Here is a 20,379-nt window from a genome sequence, read left to right as displayed (position 1 = left end):
TTTGGTGCCCCAGCCCAAAACTAAAAAAAAAGTGAAGAAGAAAGAGGAATGGAATAAGAAAGAACTGAAAAAAAAGGAATGAAAATATTTACTTTCCCTGTGATAGCTAAACAAACCTTTTCTGAAACTATAAAAAAAGCTTTCAAGCATTATATTTTAGAGGACCTTGTACCATATGTTTACTTTATGATTCTATTAATTCTAACTACTATTTATGTTTTTTAAAGCACTTCCATCCTTATGTTTATTTCTGGAGTCACCTATGGGAGATCAACAGTAATTCTCCTCCCAGGTTGTTGGCCAATTTGAGATTAATCATGACCTAATGTAAGTATGCAGGGATGCAAGCAACACGATATTCAACAAATCCCACACTTGCTGCTTTAAGTAAGTTCATACTCCACAATGAGTCACACATACAGTGTTTATCCAAGTTACCAAGTCCATTACATTTGCAAACATATACACATCACAGCCGTAAGCACACAACTGTTTACACCAAGACACATTCTTATGGCTGGATATTGATTTCTTAATAAAATGTCATTATGCTGATGTTGATACAGCAACTATCTTTCCAGAGGATGCAATTTAACATTAAAAAGAAGCTGGCTGGAGGAAATACTAAATCCACACTCGTTCGCACACTATTTAAATGTCCTTCTTGGGCATGAATACAGACATGCAAAGCTGCAATTGCATTTTTTTTCCGCCTAGCATCTAACAAAGAAAATGCGAAGGAATCTCCAATTCCAATAAAAACAGCTCAGTCTAAGGCAACCAGCTCTGCCAATCTGCTCCTCAGAAAAATTTGTGCTGAAAACCAAAAGTCTACACTGACAAGGATACATGCTTTTCTACTTCCTCATGCATGTGAGAAATAAGTGTGTGAAAAAGCCACTGTAACACATTATCCTGAAATCAAATAGACACAGGAAAAACCCTTATGTTCCAGAAAAGTCTGATGGCTTCACCAGGACTGCCTAAGAAATGTGAGGGCAGGATCTGGCTCCATTTATGAACTCCACTGCAATTAGCACTCCAAATGTCCCCCCTCCAGCCATCTCTGCCTCTCAGTTAGGAAAATAATTAGAATGATTAAAAACATAAGAGATACATTTTAGCTAACAACTCACATTTCTTAACAAGTAGGGTCTGAATATATTAAAGATGATATTTTAAGGTAACTTTGCCGACATACTGGTAGTATATTTAAATACCGCACATTACAATTGCTACCACTCTGCAAGAAGAAATTGTCTTCATTCATACAAAACAGTGTTAGTCTGCTACAGCAAAGGTACAGATACGGGTATTTTAGCAGATAACAATCTGTTCTTAGCCAGAAATCTTTTAAAATGGGGAATTCAAGGGAAATAGTCACAGATTCAGCATTTCATAGTCTGAAGGGACAGCTAATCATTTGACCTTCTTCCCCAGGCCTGGAGTTCTCTTCCTACATTAATGAAGTTCTAAGAGGCTGAATTACAGCCTGACTCTTAGCATAAGAATGACGACAACACACACACAAACACACACAAAAGAACAACTTCAGTTTTAACAGCCTGAGATAACGAAAAATGTCTCAGCCCCAGCAACAATGTCCCATTTAGCAACTACCCTCGCTGCCAGAACACTTCCGCTCTCTTGCTGGGTCTGAATTAATTTAGGAGCCAGCCACCGGCTCTTGTTATACCTTGTCACACCTTGCCACCTACCTCTGCCACTCAGCTCCTGACAAAGGGCCACTGTCAACCTGAAATCTAGCCAATTTTAAAGCATAATAAAATAGCAGTGTCACATTATTACCTGAATCCACCGAGTCCTCCTGCCAACAATGATGCTTCTGCAATCACATTTTTCTGTTTTTAAAAACTTCTCTCTTGCCTCATCGCTCTGTGTGAAAACCAACACAAAAGAGAAAACTTATTAACTGGATGAGATTATCTATTATTTGTATTACAGCAGGTAGAATTCCCAGCTGATATTTTAGACTTTTTTTTTCCTACTAAAGTGTCACGAAAATATTAAAAAAGAAAAAGTCCTTTTGGCAAAATTGCTTACTGACCAACCAGAGGAGACAACAGCCTAATAGGGACAGCACCTTGCTTGCAGAGCTGTGCAACAGAACTCAGCTCCCTGAGCCCAAGTCCTGCATCCACTCCCCCAGGGACGGCTGCACAGGGACCAAAGCCCAGCAGGCACTCAGTGCTACCAAAAGCAGGCACACAAGGGAAGAGGGACCCTCTTTTATGTTTCTTTCAGTTTCATTAGTAAATACACGCCACTAATAATCATAGTAGCAATGTAAAAATAATACTTGTAAAATTACATCAACAGTAAATTACTTAATCGTACAGTTTCCCTGAACTTGGCTCATACAACATTATTTAGGTGGTGATTTCGCTTAAAATTCTCAAAAGGGTCTTTTTGTGCCTGTGCTCAGTCCCCACTTCACACATTACTTGTTTCACACTTCAGTGTCAAACTCTCCTGATGAACCGTAATGGACACTTCATATAAGAAACTTCCACACTTAAAGGAAGAAAAAAGCTAATATGGTAGAAACCCAACTGAAGATACAGCTTCATAAAAAAACCACTAGCCTCTCTGAGTTGCCTGAAGACACATCATAAGTGAAGAAAAAATAGGACTGGATGTTCAGTCCTGGAAATGCCATTAGCGTCAATATCTCATTGCTTTCTCTGAAAGCAAACAAAATAAAAACATTCACACCAGAAGATGCAACTCAGCCACCTGCACATGACCCCTTGCTCACCTCCACATGGACAAAATACAGGCAGTCTCACAGCACAGGGAGCTATGGCTGTGACACCCTTCCTGCCATACCGGTGCTCAGTTGTTCAGCACACTCTGTCCATGGCCAACATGAGTGTCTGCCAGAGGGAGCTTTGTTGCAAGGTTTTGGTCACAACAGTCTGACTGACTCATTTCATAAAGAACAAAGTGCCTGGAAAAGCTCAACATGTTCTGGCAACCCAGAGATTTTCAACCTGGGACTTGCACTGAGAAGAACTGACTTTCCTGTGGAAAATGAACCTTGCTGTCCATGACAAAAACCTGCCTCAATCTGCTCAATCTGCAAACTTTCAGGAAAAAAAAAAAACAAAAACACAAAACAAAACAAAACAAATGATAATAAAAATAATAAAAACAATCAAAAATATTCTTTACTGAGCAAGTGTGAAAAGATTTGCAGCTTCCTGAGCAAGGACTGGTCTAACCCCATGCCTGTGTCAGGCAACCTCCATACTGCAGCCCCAGCAGCATGGAGCCACCAACACTGGATGCAGCACAGCCAAGAGCTGGTCCAAGGGGGAAGAGCAGAAAATACATCGGAGCTAGAAACTTCACTGCACATGGATGGGAAATCAGAGGTCAGATAGGGAGAAAGTGACGGGCTGCACAAAGGGCTGCAGGTTGTACAGTGGCTGTGAACCTTCTTGGAGTTGATACAATGCCAGTTGACACCATTTACCATTTTTATTTACTTCCTATATTTTTAATTCAGTGTAGCAAAGGTAGGCTGTAAGAAAGAATACTGACAAGGGGATGTGCTGGAAGAATCACGGCAGGCAGCAGCTGCACTTCCCCTCATGCATCCCCTGCCACACTCAGTGCACTGGACATACTTGAGCTGCACTTCAGTGCCACAGGATGAAAGCACAGGAAAGCATCGACATTTGCTGGCAACGAAGGTGCAGAAACAATGTGGCTCCCCACTATTTCTACAGCCATTGGAGCAGGCCAGCTGAGCCCTGAAGGGCTGCCACAGGGTAGGGCACGCAAGTCTCTCAGTCCAGCTTTTCCCAAGCAGTCGCTTATGGCAAGCTCTTACCCATCCTGAAACCCTGGCTTCTCTCATGCAAAACGCATGACTGCTTACAGCAAATGCAAAAAAAAGCTGAATGAAATATTATGTGATACTGAGACATCTCCATGGCAAGGCTGTGATATCCTCACGATCCTTTGTCCTTAATTTTAGCTCTCTTCCTGTAAAAAAGTGGTAGCACTTCCCAAACCATTTATCAAACTCTCAAGCGTGACAGCGATGAATGGAAAAGTTGGTGAGGAAATTACAAACTTTTTTAGCAGGGCTTGAGTGGTGTGCAATAAATAAATCCTAGGGCCAAGCTTGGAGCAGCAGGAGAGAGCACGACACTGGGAGCTCAGCAGGCTCTTGCTGAAAGAGCAGCACAATCACGGATCCACGAACTGCCCGTGCAATTCCCAGGCTAGGAGCAGGACTGCACAAATCATTTTTACATCTTGATGATTCACACTGTGACCTCACTTGTAATATTTTCACTTCATTCTGTATAAAAATAAAATTAGTAGTAAAATGTTGGAATGGCCCTCAATATTATGCTTAGACACTCACAACCCATAGCAGAGCGCAGCTTTATGGTCAACCCAATGCGTGACGCAGAAAGACTGTTCTTAAAGGTAAATAATTTAGGGCTTGAATTCTATAAAGTAAATAATTTAGGGCTCTAATGAACTTGCCGACTGTAAGTAGGGAGCTGCACTGCTAGGAGCCCTCTAAACTGCCCTACATGCAATCCTCAGGAGTGCAGAACAGAAACTGACAGCAAAACTGTGCCTGAGATGTTCCTGGCTGCAGTAGCAAGGGCTCACTCACTCCCAAACAAAAGGAATGTCAGATAGGAAAAGGCAGCTCCCATGCTCTGCATTGTGCCCTTGAGCTTCTGCAAAGGAGGTGCAATTTAAGTAACATAACCTGGGCAAGGAGTAAGGTGGTCTGTGCAGCCAGGCAGATGAGTAGGCTATTACCACACAGAAGCACTAAAAAAGCCCCTCATGGACAGCTGAAATAGCAGTTCGGTCCAGAATTGCTAAAACCACAAGTGGCACTGGGTGAGGCTAGAAGCTCTTCCCCATACTTGTACAGAACTGGCTGTTGTCAACTGCTTTTGTCAACACCCAGTAATTCCTGAGCATCCATCCATCAAAAAGTTTTTCAGTGGAACAAAATCCATCAGCAAACCACAAGATCAATCCTCACCAACTCTTATATTACCAACAAGTCCCAGCCTTCATCCTCTACTGCCAAGGAGTCATTCCCCAAGAGCAACTGCTCCTGAGGAAGCAGAGAAACCATATGAAAATGGAAATCATACAATCATTGTAGAATGGCTTGAATTGTAAGGGACTTTAAAGCCCATCCAGTTCCAATCCCTTTGCCATGGGCAGGGCTGCCATCCCCCAGATCAGGCTGTCCAGGGCCCCATCCAGCCTGGCCTTGAGGGCCTCCAGGGATGAGGCATCCACAGCTTCTCTGGCAGCCTATACCACCCTCTGAGTAAAGAATTTCCTCCAACATCTAATCTAAACCTCTCCTAGTTTAAAATGATTTCCTTTTGTCCAATTACTATCTGCTTGTGTAAAAAATCTGTCTCCCTAAGGGATGTGGTGTATCGTCAAACGGCTGCAGACCAGCTCTTGCTCTATGCCCATAGATGTCACTTCATGGCTGGCAGAAATGTGTGTCACCAGGATAGACAAGGAAGCTGGAGTTATCCCAGTGCCATCCTCTAGGTAACGTTCCCAAAAGTGGAAGCAAATGTTGGGCAAGGTTGCATCTGACAAGATCCAGGGTGTGAAACAAAAACAACCTCCAGCGGTTTCCTTGTTCCCCAGTGATACCACTCAACTGAAAAACATTTTGCAAAGTAGTTTACACCATGCAATAAGAGTTCGTTCCAAATGTAATGCTTGGGTTGCAGTGTCTCAAGAGCTGGCAAGCACAGCTCCACTGCCAAAGCCTACCTGCTAAATACCATGCTGAGAAGTATGTGTTAGTCTGCGCTTCAAAACTAAAAACCCAGACAGTGGAACAAGAAAGGAAGCACAAAGTATTCATTTCAAACCTGTGATATTTGTGAACAGTAATTGTGCTTAGTCTCCACACAAGTGGTAGTTGATACCTATCCAGGAACAGAGCTGAAAAACAAAACAGTCTGCAAATCTCTGCTAAGTGAAGTTTCTGTAATCTCACTGTATGCCATTTCCTTGTTTACATCTCATGATATCGAAGTTCAGCTTTTGGAGCAACACGAGTGAGGAACCTAGAAAGTGAAATGTGATCTTATTTATGAAATAAGAGAGCATGCTGCAAGCAAGAATTCGTATGCACACACGTCCAAATCCTGCTCCTCAGTCAAACACCCACTCTCAAAATCCTGTACCAACCAGATCAGCAAATGTGCACATGCTTGCACTCTTGCAGAAACAATAGTCTCTTTCAGCCCATACAATCTTCTGAAGAAACAGGCTAAAACGTCATGGGAGAAGTTAGGAAATATCTGCAGAAAAGCAGTTCACAAGATGAAAGGCAGAATGAGGATTTTAAATTCTATGAGTGCATGACATGGAAGAGAAATTCACAACTTTGTCACCTCTCCACTCTGGCAAAATGTTTAGGACAGAAAAGGGGCTTGCCACAGTACTGGAAAATAAAGCCTCTCAAAGGTGAGACAGCTCCCTATAACCAGGGTGTTTCAGGCACCATACAGCTCCCAGAGGCGCATGGCAGATTTCAATGCCACTCCCTATTCCCATAGGGATCTTTCATAGCAGGAGGGGGGGAGGCAGGCTGAGCTTTCTGCTCTGAGCACTCCACACCTCCAGGCACTCCCGCCCCAACCCTGCTTTGCTGCTGCTCTGTTTTTCAATTAAACCAGCACAAGTTTGGAGTTGCTGTGGGGCTAAGCAAAACCATGATGCGTTTTGTGTCTTGAAATGGTATGGCAGAAATGCCAACTGAGGGGAGAGAGGCAAACTGCTCACCTTAAGGTTGGGGAATTGAAGACAAAAAAGAAGTTGCAATGATGCCACTATCCTAATCCTTCCAAAGTTCACCTCTGGGAAACTCAAATTTAAGAAAGCGAATATTGAATCAGCAGGGACATGGGGCTGGCTGCTGGTAATATCCCACAGAAGTCACCATGAACTCTCACCATCCAGCATTTATTACACACACATCAGGTCTCCACAAAAGTTACCAGAAAATCTCAGTACTCAGAGACTTAAAATGAGCCTACCTCTACAAATCCATCCTTCTCCTCCAAAAGGAGCTTTTAGCTCCTGCAGGAAACAAATGCTCCCATGCCACTGTCTATTTTCCAGGCGTGTACTCACACTCATTGCATATTCTATGCAATCATCTGGTGTGCATCTTTGTACGGGATTGCTCATGCTAAGGAAAACATCGATTCTTGCAAAAACACGGCGAAGGTTCTTAGCAGCAACTGTGGCTTGAACTCTGCCTCTGTCTTGCATGGAACAGACAATACAACCGTTGGTATTCTTAACTCTCACACCCATCCCCTAAGCTCACTCTCCCTCTCCGCAGGATTTAAGCAATTAATCTAAAACTGACTGTACATATTTTTCAAGCTGTAGGAGTAAATCAAAGTATTATTTGATGCATCTGATTATACAGACGCCATATGAGAATGTGAGAGCTGATCAGACAAGCATACAAGTTGCTTTTTCACTTCACAGCTCCTGGAGTCAAAAAGGGTGTGTAGGACCCTGATATATACCAGATGTTTTAAAGTAAGGTGGAAAAACTGGTGTGGACGCATTTGTCCATGGTGAAAGCTCCCTGACAGCTACCAACTGGCAATGCTTCAGCAGGCAGCCCAGCTTTGCCTGTGAAAGATTAAAAGCCTAATGGAAGGCGAATAGTCACAGCTTTTATGCAGACATATAATCCTGCTCTCAATCCTGCTCAGTTTTCCAGAAAATAAATTTGACAAGTCTGTCGGCATGATGCAAGAAATCCTTAAAACAGAGCCCATTTCATTAACTGTATTCTTGTGCTATTTAAGAAAAAATTATTATTTTAGAAATAAAGTTTTGGGTGGCAGCTTATCTGTGGTTTCATCCAGTTCCACAATGAACCAGGGAAATGAGAGAAAAAAATTTTGCAGATTTTTGTTTGGATTAAAAAAAAAAAAGAAGAAGAAGAAATTAAGAAAAAAGTCAGCTTTCACTTCAGCTCACAGAGCATTCAATCACTACCTTCCCTGCACTACATAAGGAGACTTCAAATCTCTGTCTTGAAAAACTAAGCTTCATCTTGTAGTTATGATACAGGGGCTGCTTTATTATTATTATTATTATTATTATTTTTAAAGGAAAAGCCGTCATAAAGAAAAAAAGAAAATAATCCTCAATAAAAGTGCATTTTCTTGGAAACAGGACTATGCTTGTATCATTTAAATTGCCCTTGTGGGTGAAGCTCAGTGCAGACAGTTGAAGTCTTCCAAGGATTCTTGTAGAAGTCTGGAAAGTCCAAAATATTGCAAAGGGTGGGTGGACGTGGCTGTCCCTGATTGCAAAGTGTGTGGGTGTGTGAAAGGAGGATGGCTACCTTAGCCAAGGACATCCACACACTGATGGAGCAAGCTGAAGCAACTTCTTCACTGAATGTCGTCTCTGTTCTTCTACATAGTCTTTGCAATCATAAAATGAGGTTTTGGAGATTTAACAAGGAATTGGAAGGTGACAGGATATTTTGTTTACAGTGCAGTCAAATAGTACTTACATATTTTTTGTTTTGAAGCATTTACTTGTGCATATACACTACACTTTTCTTTCGGTCAGCACTGAAATCAGCCATTTCTGCACAGGCAATAATCCTCTGTGCATTAAACACATACTTTGTCTCTTCCTATTCTACAAGGATATCCATGCCTGATCCTCACTTTTTCCAAGCATCACCTTCTGCCTGCATTGAGTCCTTCAGTCACTGGCTCCAGTTGCATCTCCTTTTCCTTGAAGGCATCTTTTAAGACTGCAGGGTCTGATTTCCAAGTTCCCAGTTATCAGTTTCTTCAAGGAAAAGTGTTTGGATGCTATTAGCTGTATGAGAAAACATGCACTTACTTCAAGAGCTTCTGAAACACAGCTGTTAGGTACAAATCTCAGTTCCTGAAATTTAGTTTTTGTTGCCTCACGTTCATTGTACCCTAGCAGAAACCAGAGTACCCTTAGTGTAGAGTAGAAACCATTATGTTTCCATATCTGTCTAATGCTGACTGGTCAACCAGATGCAAAACGTTGAATGGACCTGATGTTTCACTTCAAAATTTCAACAGTTTTCTGTTACTTCTAGGACTAGGTGATTGTGGTTTGAGTTACCGCTGGGAGAATGGAACCTTACAGCCAACGCTTAAGATTACTTCCCAACACTGCTGGGCTGCCCTCAAAAGAAAAACAACCAGAAGAAGGCAGGCGTGAAATAGCTTAATTCAGACATCCACAAAAGGCTCTGAACTAAGAGAAAAAGTTAAGTGCAATTAATTGAAATAAAGGCTAAACCCCCAGTAAGTAATCTTTTCAATCTTAAGATCAGGCTCTGACAGAGAAGTCTTGACCACTGACTTTAATCATGCAGGCGCTGACTTCACCATTGTTATCTTCCAACCAGATCGCTCCTGTTAAGAAGCCTTTAATATTTCCAGCAGAATCCATAGTCTGAAACTCAATTTTTTGACTACAGTCATGCAGAGAAAAGAAAATCCAACTCACCAGTGAAGAACAAAAATACCAGATCAGTGTGCATACAGTCTTAGAAATGTAACTCTAATCCTTTACTTGCTAGGAAATCTCTCTCAAAGAAATGTTTATGTTAGAATTTAGAGTTACGTTCAACATTAATCGTAGGGAATATTACAACAGAACATACCGATTTTAAAAGGATTCTACAGTTTTAATGAATTCCTAGAACCCATAGACTGAAATTAAATGGGGGTGGGGGGACCCACAGTGTTGGCTAGACATATTTCAATATTTGTTACCATAGAAACAAGCCAGCAGATTTAGGTTTTGGAGTTATCCTTGCTATAAAATATTAAACTTCTTACAGTTTTTGCATATGTATATTACGGCAAGAACACTGTCAATTCAGATAAAGCCCAAAGCATCTTAATTATTTAACAGGGCTTTAGTGGATTTTTTTTTTTTTTTAAGAATATCTTTTCAATTTATTTTTTTTTTCTCAAGAGGTCGTGCTTAAAAATCTTCCAGTACCTCCTGAATACCAGAAACACTTCTGGCTGACAGAGCAATATACTGGAGATGCACACGAGATAAAAATTTACTTTACCACAATGCAGCAGAAAGTTGTAGAAAAAAGAAACAAAAGCATATTCTGATAAAGAAGATTCAACAGTGATCAAAATTACACCAATTATTAACTCTGATAGTTTTAGTAGCTATAAGAACATTGAATGTTATATCCCATTTGAAAAACAGCTCATACTTGAAGCTTGATTTTTTTCTCAACCCTAGCAACAGAGAAGTACTGAAGTACAGAATTTAAGTGATTGAGATAACATCTTGACGCTTCAATGATATCAAGAATTTCTGGCAGACATCTGAGAAATGAAACAAACACGTCGTCCTTTCATGCTTTAAAAGAGCATCAACTGTTTTACGTAATTCATAGCGAATCCAACACATGAAAGATTAGCAATTCAATCCCAAAGAAAGGACAGGTGTTTGCTTGAGCACGCCCCTTCAAAGAGGAAGGCAAAAATGCTTGTTCAAATAGCCCCAGTGGTCCATAGACTCGTAGCTTATCCTGTCACCCAGAAGAGCCCTGGATGCCATCAACTGCTGGGGACAGTGGCAAACACCAATGCTCGTGCAAACCTAAGCTCAGCGCTACTGGGACTGGATGTGTGCAAGTGGCAGTGACCCTGATTTCACAGCAAAAAGCAGTTCCATGTTGCAGCCCTTGCTATCAATCCGGATTTGAGAAAATGTGTTTACGGGAGGCTTGACACGAGGCTCTCACATGAGGAAAAAATGAAAACCTTGAGAGCAAAAGCCATAAACCACACAATTGTTTCAATACTGTATTCCTGCACTGAAGAGGACCAGGAAAAAGACCAATAGAAGCAAAGCAAGCCAGAACAAAGAAAAAAGCTGAGTGACTGAAACACCCTCTTCTTCCAGGAATCAAACAATGGTTTTTACGAAGTGTGAAGATAAGCAGTGGGACTACCATTTCCTAATATTTCTGAAGTCAGTCCTCTTACAAAGCTTCTCAAGTAGCCAATTAAATGTATGCAGTGCTCATTAAGCTTTTATACTCAGGCGCACACCATCACCTTAAAAAAGCCCAATAGCTTAAGCCTCTTAAAAAAAAATAGGAAAACTTATTCTTGAAGGGCTGCAAGACAATCCTTTAACTAATGGAAAATCTTCAACACTTAGAAAGAGGAAAATGGTAAGACATCTTAATTTCAAATGAGTCAGAATTTAAATGTCACTTCCTGCACATTACATTGATTTGAAGAACCTTGCATTTTTGTTTCCTTTGGTGTGGTTAACGGTGGAATCTTTTTAGAATACATTTCTACTGCACTTACTGTTGAATGTTTATGTTTTGCAACTGTTTTGCATAATTCTGAACACAAGAAAAGCAGAAAGTGATTTCTCTTAAAGAAAGGGAGAGATCTGAAAAGTAGCACTCGACTACTGCTTTCAAAGAAAGAAAAAACTATTCCAACACTCAAGGGAAAAACACACAATTTCCTTTCACTGACAGTTGCAGCAAGGTAAAATGAATTTATTTTTTTCCAAGCAGTTATGTATACATGTTAAATGCAGAGGAGCACTGTGTACTATAGAGAATTTACAGATGTGAGTCCACCAAGGCATCACTATCAATGTGCAGTTGAGAGGTGGGAAGTTCTTCAGATATCTGAGCAAGTTCTGGGATGGCATGAGATGCACGCAGCAGATGTTGTCAAAGAGATGGCATTTCATACATGCACTCAAACATAGCGCTGCAGTCTCCCTGGATGTGCCCTCCTGTAAGCTCTACGGGCCTGCGGCGTCCCTGTGTGAGCAGTAGCCATGGGACTCACTGCTCCTGCAGGTATCAACAATGCTCATCCCATCACTGTTCTCACCAAGCATTTGTAAGCCAAGGTTTTGTTGGAAGAATCACTTAAGAAACACAATGTGGCTTTTAAAAACTTTTCTGTACAATTAATACATAAAAGTAAAATAAAGCAGAAATGATTATATAGATGAATTGTAGGTATATCTTGGAATAAAAGAGCTATCATTCAATCAGATCGCTCATCTGATAGATACCTCTCTGGCGCTTTGTCAAAAACTGAGAGACACACGCACAGAGTGATGGCTTTTAAATCATTTGACAAGAGCCTTGCTGATCTGAGTGACAGCTGGCCCCACTGGTGGTGATGGCTTTGGCTGCTGTATTGGGATGGGAGGCCTGCCCCTAGCCACACCCAGCTCGGGAGGGGGGGCAAAAACAAAGGGGAGATAGCAAGTCCTTTGCACCAATGCTGCTGAGCACCAATGCAGCCCAATGCTGATAACATCTGAGCTGTGTGAGCTTCTCAAATTCCAGGGATATTTGGTGTGCTTAAAATATAAGTTTTAGAAAATACACTGGGAAGATAAAATAGGAAGGTTCGTTTATCTCATAACACAGGCAGAAAATTGATCTAAACCAAATAAAAACTCAAAGCGTATCAAAGAAAATACATTATACACAACATGCCATTTGCCACCTAGTAACTCATTCCAGTTTCCATACTGCAGGCCAAGAACTCAGTTGGCCTCCAAAAGGTATTGGATGAGAGTTTCCTATCTCACTGAATTTTTGGAAAAGAACATAAAACACTTCAGGATTCACCCAGTAAGAGTGAAAGCCAAGATCATCACTTCAAGGTGGGCAGGAGTACTGCTCTTTCCCCCAAAGCATCTTGCTGCTGGTCATCAAAATAAAGACGTGAAATTGGAGTATGTGGGCAAAGATATGAATGGATCAGAAATACGTACAACTTTTCTATTACTGGAAGATTAAATACAAGAGTTGATGAATGAGGATTAAAAATAGAAGGAAAAAAATAAGCAAATGATTAATTGCTAGGAAAGGGAACTGCTGATTTACAGAAGAGAAAATTAGTAGGATTTAGGAAACTGGAGAGAATAAGCAGTGCCCGATCTGTGGGGTGGGAGCATCTGGTGTGCAGGCGGCATGGCAGCACAGCACATGCCCCAAAGCTCAGCTCTCCCCTTCTCCTCCTTGTGGCCCCTGTGTGTGCAGAGGCTGTAAATCACTGGCTTTAAAACAACAAGCTGCGACCTGTTTTAAATAATACCCTATAATGTGAAACAAAAGAAACTGATCTCTTTACTCAACTTAACACTTCCATGTGGTGTTTCAGTAGTCTAGTAGCCCTGTCATGCTTATATCCTGATATTCCAGAGTTTTGCAGATATTTCTAAAAATAAAAGGGTACTTGTCTGTTTCCTTTTATTTTAAGAAGTGATAAATAGGAAGGAAAACTGAAGGCATTTTTAGCATATTTACATTCAGTTTTTAGGATAGAGTATCTTGGCTGTGATCCATGCTGCTGGTCCTACAGGTCTTGTTTAGCAGCAATTAAGATAATCAAACTCTTTAGCCACTGACTGCAATAAGCAAGCATCTCAAGGCAGTGCACGAGCAGTAATGCAGCACCTACTGTGAACAGCTGTTTGCTCAGTGCCTTCAATTCATTTATTTTTGTGGGGAATGATAACAAAGAAGGGAAAAAATACAAAATATATGCCATGAAGCTGTAAAAGCGCGTTTTAGTGTAACACCTGGTTGATTTTTTGTATTTTTTTTTTTAACTCAATGCCATTTTTAAATCACTTATAAAAATACTTCTTCAGTTAAAAAAAAAAAAAAAAAAAAAGGTACAACCGACTATATTCTCTTCGGGTTACACTCATGAATGAGCTATTGTCTGCAATGGAAACAAGCACCTGGATCAATTCATGGGCATCCAGAGAAGCCCGTTCATTTCCTTTCAAAACACTGACTTATAGAGCAGCCACCAGCTCCTGGCCTGTGACTGGTCTTGGTGCTGCATGCAGCACACACAGGCTGCACGCTCGGGCTTTCGGCTGGCAGCAGGGAGCTGGCTGCTGGTGGAGCCCAGTCTCCATCTTGCCACAGGCCAAGAAGCCGCTCCCAGCCCCACAGAGGATGTTAAGCCACCCAGGTGAATACTTCTCATACTTTCGCAAAGGTCCATTGTGAAATACTGCAGCAAAGACTCATTAAGAAACCATTTTGCGCTATCTCTGACAGATCTCACATTTACTCTCATAAGCCTTTATATAGGCTCATCCCTGTGACAGCCAAGTACTCTCTGGGGAAGGTAAACAGCAGGATCTGGATTTGGATGGAGAGCAAGTCAGGGAGTAAGCAGTCTGAGGCTATGCAGAGGCAACCCTGTGCTTCTGCTTGAGCACAACCTCCTTATTCAAAAAAAGCCAGTGAGTACAGCAAGGACACTTCCCACCTTATCTATCGCCTAGTCTGGCTCTCACATCTGTTAGGCAGAAATTGCTTATCCTCTGCTACCTGAAGGACAAGCTCAGAAGAACTGTCACACTATTCAAGCTCTGTACAAAGGCTCAGACCCAGTGCACCATCACCCACTCAGCCTCTTTGCTCTCATCACACCAACTTCCCAGGACCTCCAACCTCCCCCTCCATCCTCTGGCAGGAGCTTTCTTCTAAACACAAGGACCCCCGGCACCGTGTTTCAGAGGGACTCCAGCAGCAGCAGCAGCTCCTGCTCCTCTGAAAGAAGGCCTGTATAAAAATCAGAGTCCGAGTTGAGGCGCTGTGTCACCTGGATACATTTTTCTCCCTGGGGGACAGGTGACTCACTGCCTTCTGATGAAGCACCTTCTTATTCAACTTCAGTAAGCAGAAGATTTTTTTTTCCTCAACAAAGCTAATATCTAGTGGAATCAGAAAGGTCATTTGCCATGAGAAAATGCAGCATGAAGAACAGTTGTAAATAAGAAACCTGATATATGTAATAATCAACAAGATATTAACCAATCTCACTGTGATGCTATGGGCCACAACACAGTATATTTTCCACTCAGTAGTGCTATTCAGTCTCCCTGTTAACTAAACAAACTCCTGTATTTGATTTAATGGGAATCAGTCATTTTTAGCAAAATGTATCAGGCAAGAAGGTTTACTTAAGCTATCAGGTATTTAAATGAAACTGAGGGGAAAAAAATCACCGACAACAGAGCATTACACATTTCAGAAAAGGACAGCTATAACAGTAATTGATTTGAAGTGGCCAAAAGATTAAGCAATAGAAAATTGGAAGCAATTAACATACAATATTCAAAAACTATCAAATTCACACTGAACTCAACACAGGGCTTACACAAAAGGATGTGGAGATGAAAAGCTGGTGTTTTGCATAATCAGCACCAAGATATTTCAAACTCAGACATTGCAACACGGGAGATGGGAAATGTCACAGTGAGACAATCTCCTTGCAGAAGAGTCACATTGGTAATGTGGACAGTGAGGAACAAGGCACGAGTGCCTGTGCATCACTCACACCACCAGAAGAAGTAACACCTACACGCAGCCCTTGAACTCTGCTAGGAGGCAACAACATCTGCTTGCTGCCAGCCCAATGTGTACTTATGGCTTTGGTACTAACAGGCTTTTTTTCATTTCAGACACATCCTTTCCCCTAAAGAAACACCTGCTGTACAAGTCACACAGCCAGCAGAATCACAATGCCTCATCAGCGCTCACCAGGAAACTCTGATTGTGCTGGGGAGCCAACTTCACCTCTTTGCACTTGGTTTGACCCAAGAAGGCACCAACACTGCCCTCTCTCCAGGCACCTCTTGAGATCACCCTTCCTGCTAGCACGCTTCGAAAAAGGTACCAAGCTTCCAGACCAACACTGTCCCCTGAGGCTCCAGGTAGGCTTAAGCAAATGCTCAGCAACAACTCAGATTTAATTTCAGGTCCACAAGTTTACTTCTTCCAGGGCACACAAGAATGAAGCAAGTGTATGGATGGATCTTAAATGGGCTCTAGAAAGCAACCCTCAGCATATAACAGAACTGTACGAGGACAGACAAAACAGCAGTTCCCCACACAATCTATCATTTCTTTCCAGGTACAGTGGGTTCACTGTAGGGCTTCCTGTTAAATTATGCTTCCCATCAGCAAGGATCCTGCAACTACATCTGTGGACCTGGCAGTCCCATGGTAACACCTAGTTGTCTACTTAGCTGAAAGGTATCAGATCTCCTTCCAGCATAGCTATGCCCCAGTTTGAGCCCTGCCTGTCCACACTGGCAGTTTACTTTAGAAGGGTAAAAAAGTACAGAGTTTGTCAACTACATTCAAAGGAGACAGTAGGAAGTCTGGTGATAATGAAATGCTACAATTTTGTGTCTCGACTTTAGGTACAGCTTCAAGATGACAAGGACATCATCTGCACCATCACAAATGCAGAAAGAGCCTATTCCTTTGTTTTTCTCCTATGTTAATATTTCAAGAGGATGAATTGTTATTTTTTTAATGGAATTGTCATAGGCTTTGAAATACCACCACATTTACAGTGTGGGACCTGGCAAACTTCGATGAAAATGGCTGATGAATTTCAGATTTTTTTTCATTGTTCTTCTGTTTGATGTTCACACTTTGAGACCTGAAAACGTTGGAACGTGATTACTGTTCTTGCATGATTAAGGCTCTTTCTATCGCAGCCTTGAAAAACTGTACAGGTTATACACAACATGCACAGCTCTATTATTTAGCCCAAAGTTGCTACTTGCAGAAAATCAATTCCCACATCTTAGTTATCAAAGAACATTATTTTAATTTGCACAAGGAAAAAGTGTATTCTTCCTTATGAAATAATCTTTTAATATTATAGCCTTTTGTCTTCTTTAGAGGGATGAGGAATGTCAAAAAAATAAATAAAGCGTTAGTGGGGACTAAGGAAAAGGTAACAAAGCCCCTGAGGAAAGAAACGTGCTCAGCAAAGTGGAAATAGGCATGGAAGCATTTGTGCTAATAATTCTGTGGAGTGATGGTAATCTGTCCTGAACATAGCTCTGAATTCACCTCAAGCAGTCACCACATGCAGTTTTCCAGGTGCTCAGGAAATTCAGGCTAGTCACACTCAGTAGTGAGGCTTTCCCTTCCCAGCAGGTTGTCCAGAGGATACCTGGGCCACCAGAGCATCAAGGGAGGACACAAAGCCACATGTACACCCACACCAGGGCTTACCCTGCAAGCTTGACACACGCAGATTGCAGATGAAGCTCGCTTTTCATAAGCTGATTAAAGCCAACAGGTTTACTGAGATACCCTGTGTACTTACCTGCACCTGTTTTGCTCTGTTTGCTTTTAGGAGCAGGCTGCCAGCATCTCAAAGTGCGTCTCAAAGTGCCAGCCAGCCTCCCCCAGCAACCCTGTGATTGTTGCTGGGCTGCCCTCCCCTCCACAGCCCCCTGCAGGCCATGCTGGCCTTTCCTTCACAGGATGAGGCCTTTTCTCTCCAGAAGGTCCACAATGACTCCTCCCTTATCATCTTCACCACAGCACACATAGGTCACAGCATCCTGTTTGGTATTTCTTCTCTGAACTTAACTATGGGATCAACCAAGCCCCAGGAAGGCAAGTAGCCTCCATGTCTTGAATACAAAAGGATGAAGAAGCTCAGCTCATTTCTTTGAGGAGATCCCAAAAGTTCAAGCCCAGCACTGATAAGTACTTTGCATATGCCACTAGGCAATATGCAGGGTAACCTACCAAATAAAGTAACAAGCAGGCACTGAATGTTTATGATGCATTTGTTTACACACACTAAAAATTTACTCTGGGCATTTTTTCCCTTGGAACATTCATTGCTCTACAAGCTTGTACGTGCATGCTTGTGGCTGCATCCTCTTCTCTAATCTTCAAGTTAAATTCAGTCAAAGAGCTGACTGGAGGCAAAAGAAGCAATGCATGCAGCCTTATTAGCTTCCTTTAGAAATATTCACATGGACTGCACTGGCCACGCTTCACAGCCTCTCAACCTCACTGCTGGAGAAGAAAAGCTTGAGATTGCTGTTTACAAACAACAGGAAGGAGCAGGCTGCAGAGCCCCACCACCTCACCTAGACCTCTCCTGTGCATGAACTTGCCAGTCCATCACCAGAACTGCTACCAGACATCCCATGGATTACTTGCCCTCGGGCTGTTAACACGTGCAGTCCTTATGTAAGTGCATTCGATGCAACACGTGTATTCCTAGAAATGATGGGCTCCCTGGACTTAATCCAGAGGATCAGTGAGAGCTTTGACTGAATGCCGCTGCTCGTTTGGCCACGTCCTGTTCAAGTGCTTAACAGGGATGACCCTGCTCTTCTAGGAGGTCCAAGAGCTCAGTGGAATTTGTTCATTAATTAACACAGTCAAATCCTACACACACGTTGCTGTTGCAAGAGAATGATCTCCAACACCAGCAGATACTATCCAGATGGAATATAAAAGTTTCTTTAAAAAAGACACAAACCTTTTAAAACACTTTCATAATGTTAAAATTTTAAAGTGACTGAAATAAATGCTATCTGCTAACAACAACATTTAAAGTGGGTGGCAATCCTGATTCTAGCACTCTTAAGCTTTGCATCAGAACAAAACTATCATAAATTGGTTAAAAACCACAGAGATACGCAGTTGACACCCACGTATGTTATACTGGTGCCCAGGAACAAATGACATGTGTATAATACATCTCAGTGTGCGCAAAGTATTATCCCTGTTAAGAATAATGCAAAATACTTAAAACCTGGGGAAAAAAAAATAAATTAAAAAGTCTAATGCAGTTGGGAAAAAAATATGTAAGCCTCTGTTGGAAAGGTACTCATCCCTCTACATTCCTTATACAATTGACATTGTTAACTAAAACGTTATTTGGATGGATAACAAGAGATCATCAAACTGGAACATAAATGAAAGCATATTTATAACTGTGATGTTCTCCAAGTCTTTTTCCTGTGTTCTTATTTTAATACATATGTTAAAAAGGGAAAGAAACCTTCGTTATAAATACAACACATGGACAAACACCACTTAAAACACAAAATACCGCCCGAAACACAAAATACTAAATTGCCATACAAGGGCTCCGATTAACAGTGCTTCATCTGGATATTCCCAGTAACTGCAGCAACAGGAAGCTAACAAACAAGATCACCTTATTTGGCAGCAGCTATGCTCAAAGGCAGTAAATAATACCGTAATGAAAGAGTGATACATTACAGAAAACTTCCCTACAGTGAAGTGGGGAAGTGAAGTGCCATCTGACTCCTTCACTGCACCTCTGCCATACGCTTATTCTGTCTGACAAACTAATCTGATTTCCAATCTGAAGTTTGCTCTACCACAGTCTGCGGAACCGTGCAGATGCGTCTCCCGTGAAAAATGAAATCCAGCTTGCTGCTGACAGGTAATCCTGAAAGCGAGACTTTCTAGACGGCAGAGGGTCTGCAAACTATGCTAAGAGCCGAATATCAGTTCTGACAAAGCTTTACATGAAAACATACACCTTTTCTTTAGAAAGCAAGCTCTGTGGGCTCTACCTAGCACACACACACCACCAAGTTGCCGAACAGCCTCACACCTGCTGAGAAAGAGAATCTGCTCTCACCTGTACTATGAATTTGCAACACATCAGTTGCTTCCAGCTGTAGTCACAGAAGGTCCTTCAGCAGAAAGTGCAAGTAACCCAACAGCTACCGCCCTCCTTTATTATTTGTTTTCCTTCTGTAAAACATACTCCAGCAGGTGAGATTGCCACTAAATTTCTCAGCATTTTAACAACCTGGACACACACCAGCGTAATAAATGGAGGTGAAATGCCATTTCAAAATGTCATTTTCCCTGGGGTTATTTCTGTCACAGAGGAAAACTTCACTGCGTAAAAAAATAATACTCCTCTTCAGTGTTTGGAACTAAACACTTGGACTAAACAGTGGAAATAAACTTGGACAGGAAAAAATGAATCTTCCAGTGTATGAAGGGAATTGATTATTGGCTTGCGTACTCCTAAATTCTCCTCTGGTTAAACAAGACATTCACAACAGAGCACAGACAAAAAACAGACACATACTGGGACAAAAAAAGGCAAAGGAAAGAAAAAGGAGGTTTTTAAAGAGACCAGCACACAAATCTTTTTCTCAAAGCTTAACTGCTATGATATGGCCCATACAACATTGCAGATAGCTCAAAAGTTGCTAACATATTGCGAATTCATTTGCATACATTCATTTTCCTGTATTTAGCAGCTAACATCCCTGAAAAGACTAGAAATCTGGGTGTTATTAATGATCACACAGTGTGTTTCCTACCCATAATCTTCCGAGGCTGAACCTCACATGGTAAACACTGCATTCTGCAGACTACTCAGCCAGCTTTCAGATAAACACGTTTGCTTGAATACCAAGTATTAACAC

The 20,379-nt window shown here is 41.6% G+C and overlaps 1 protein-coding gene across 6 annotated transcripts in view; it reads right to left on the bottom strand.

The window, feature by feature from the left end:
* BACH2 (BACH transcriptional regulator 2) overlaps positions 1-20,379 on the bottom strand; it is a 183,095-nt gene that overhangs the window by 142,534 nt on the left and 20,182 nt on the right. For 3 of the 6 annotated variants that reach the window (XM_010707621.4, XM_010707623.4, XM_019613098.3), the window contains exon 2: positions 1,810-1,896. The exons of the other annotated variants lie outside the window; for them this stretch is intronic. The gene's annotated coding sequence lies outside the window, so the exon portion shown is untranslated. The remainder of the gene's footprint in view (positions 1-1,809; positions 1,897-20,379) is intronic. 6 annotated transcript variants of the gene reach the window in all.

This window comes from Meleagris gallopavo, chromosome 2 (assembly GCF_905368555.1).
Source record: "Meleagris gallopavo chromosome 2, MGAL_WU_HG_1.1, whole genome shotgun sequence".
Lineage (NCBI taxonomy): Eukaryota > Metazoa > Chordata > Aves > Galliformes > Phasianidae > Meleagris > Meleagris gallopavo.
The sequence above is the reverse complement of the archived record's forward strand: the minus strand, read 5'-3'. Positions and strand labels throughout refer to the sequence as shown.